Source organism: Gadus macrocephalus, chromosome 16 (assembly GCF_031168955.1).
Source record: "Gadus macrocephalus chromosome 16, ASM3116895v1".
In the NCBI taxonomy this organism is placed as follows: domain Eukaryota; kingdom Metazoa; phylum Chordata; class Actinopteri; order Gadiformes; family Gadidae; genus Gadus; species Gadus macrocephalus.
In genome coordinates this window covers 8,694,905-8,695,130 of record NC_082397.1, presented here as the reverse complement: position 1 = coordinate 8,695,130, position 226 = coordinate 8,694,905, and positions in this window count along the sequence as shown.

The window sequence follows — 226 nt, the reverse complement described above, 5'->3', positions numbered from 1 at the left end:
TTGCTACTCCATAAATAAATGATTCACTGTGATACATTGCATTGTTAAAATAAGACAAGCTTAATGTTTTATTAAATTAAAACGATTGTATCCGCTAGTTATTCCAGCCAGGTACCTAAATGCTGCACAAACAACATTGCTCATTTACATTGTAAATGAGCATTCTAAAATCAAATTGAACTATACTGGCCACCGTACATTGTGCAAAGGCCAACACGCTAATTGA